General features: G+C 33.8%; 1 pseudogene; it reads right to left on the reverse strand.

Annotated features, from left to right (window-relative positions):
- Positions 1-344: 344 nt before the first annotated feature.
- LOC118574760 lies at positions 345-1251 on the reverse strand (annotated as a pseudogene).
- Between the last annotated feature and the right edge of the window lie 1086 nt (positions 1252-2337).

Here is a 2337-nt window from a genome sequence, read left to right on the forward strand (position 1 = left end):
GGAAACCCCATGTTCTAAAAATGAGTAAATAAATATATGTATGTAAATTTCCTGCTAAAATATGCCACAGAAATGGAGGTTTGATCATAGTTGATGTTACTATTAATTGCTATTTTAGCATAGTACGTTGCATCATTTAGGAAAATAGTAATAACCGTTGTGTTGACCACTTAAAGCTTTTTTTTTATTTGTTTGAAACTGTAAAAACAAATAGTGTTAAAATTTACTTCTAAATATAATGATCCAGAAATCATGAAAGAACAGTTTTATAAATTTCTCTGTTGTTTCTTGATCCACCCCCCCAATAATTAATCAACACAGCATGTTAAGGCAGCTTTGTATTTTTATGCTTCTGTGGGCAATAATGAGTCAGTCTTCAGCAGCAAATATTCACTGTTTAAACTATGAAGGTAGCTCAAACCACAAATGGACCCATATTCAATAGTCTGTGCCTACAGACTTTGCTTGTAACTGCTTAAAGATTGACAGTTAATTGGTCACTTGACATATCAATATTGGTATTTTGGTGCTGAGAAAGGTCTGACTTTCTTCATATTCCATAATTTCTTGTTCAGTTTTAAATAATTCAGACATTTGTGCTATGTCATGACCAGTGGAATTTCAAGTAGCCTTTGGAAATTTTTGTTTTGTCCAGATACTTTCTTAATGGGTTAAGGTCAGGCATTATTGCTGGAACAGCTACATAAAGTCCACACCAACCCCATCATCTAAGATCTTTGTATGCAGATCAGTACTTCATGGAAAAAAATCTCCATTCTCTTCTGCTATATAATCTCAGATGCAATCTTTGTAAATATATTAACTTCTAAAATAAAGGGTTATGGTAAACTAATAACACTCTGCTATGCCATGTCTAATGTTAAATCAAGATAAACACTTTGTTTTAGATTGGTGAAGTCCAGAACTTGAAATTTAAGTAAGTGTATAGCCTTTTCTACCTTATAGACCTTCCTTGGGTATAAGCATTTTAAATAGACATCATCTTTAAGTTCATTTTCCACATAAGTATATGCCTTCATTTTTTTCTCTATCATCTGGTTATTCATCTGATGTCTTTTCCTTAGCACCTTTTTTTTGAATTTTCCTTGCAGGCTTTGAAGCAGCAGCAGCAAAATGTCTGTAGCATAAGAGAAGGTTTATAGTACAAGGGTAAAGAGATGTCTGATAAGCTACCATCTGGTTTTGCTGTTCTATCAAGAGTCTACTAATGCAACTTATGGTGGCCACCATGTTGAATATTCCAGTTTATATTCTAAAACTTTTTTCTTAAATATTGCTTTGTAATATATTTAAAATTTTAACTTTGATTACCATTTACTGAAAACTTGTAATTTCTTTGTCAAGATTTTTTCTTCACTGAAATAAAATTCACTTTAGTTTTGTTTTAATTTGTCTTTTAAAATTCATATTTAGGGATCATCCTTTATTCTTTATTATGGGGATTGAACTACTAGCCTTTTATTGTGATCATAATAAAATTTGTGTTTTCCCTACTATATCAAGTATAAGGACTTCCCCAAAGCATAAGTTCAAAGGATGCAAAGTAAACTCAGCAGCTAGAGAACACACACACAGAGTTAGAATGAGAAAAGCAGATGGTAGCTGTCCAAAGACTTCTTCAAAACATGTTACCACAGACAATAATAATTCTTCAAGTGAAAGTTAATGACAATGTGACTTATCTACTAGCAATATTCTTTAGGATTTAGGGACTGTGGTTTTTTGTTTTTGTTTGTTTGTTTGTTTGTTTGTTTGTTTGTTTGTTTGTTTTTTCGAGACAGGGTTTCTCTGTGTAGCTTTGTGCCTTTCCTGGAACTCACCTTGTAGCCCAGGCTGGCCTTGAACTCACAGAGATCTGCATCCCGAATGCTAAGATTAAAGGCGTGTGCCACCACCACCCAGCAAGGGACTGTGTTTTTAACTAGTGAACAGCCATATGGTACACTGTGTCAAAATTCCACAATCCAAGAAATAGCATAAAATTTTACTATGTACATTTGTTTGTACATTTCAGAAATAATGATAAATTTCTACCATTCCTGTTGTTGTATGGCACTGTTTCTTGGGAGACTTGAATAAATATCTGCTCACCCAAGATAAGAAATCAACAACAGACAAAACTAAGGATGCTACCAGTCCCAGTTAGGTTTATAATTGCTGTGGTAAATAACCATAAACAAAAACAGATTTGGAGAAAAGGGGCTTATTTCACTAAAGAGTTCCAAGTAACAGTTCACCATAAAAGTAGTGAGGGAAGTAACTCAAACAGGGCTTGAACTTGGAGGCAGGGGCTGATGAAGAGATACTGGAGGGGTA

The sequence above is a fragment of the Onychomys torridus genome, chromosome X (assembly GCF_903995425.1).
Source record: "Onychomys torridus chromosome X, mOncTor1.1, whole genome shotgun sequence".
Taxonomy (NCBI): Eukaryota; Metazoa; Chordata; class Mammalia; order Rodentia; family Cricetidae; genus Onychomys; species Onychomys torridus.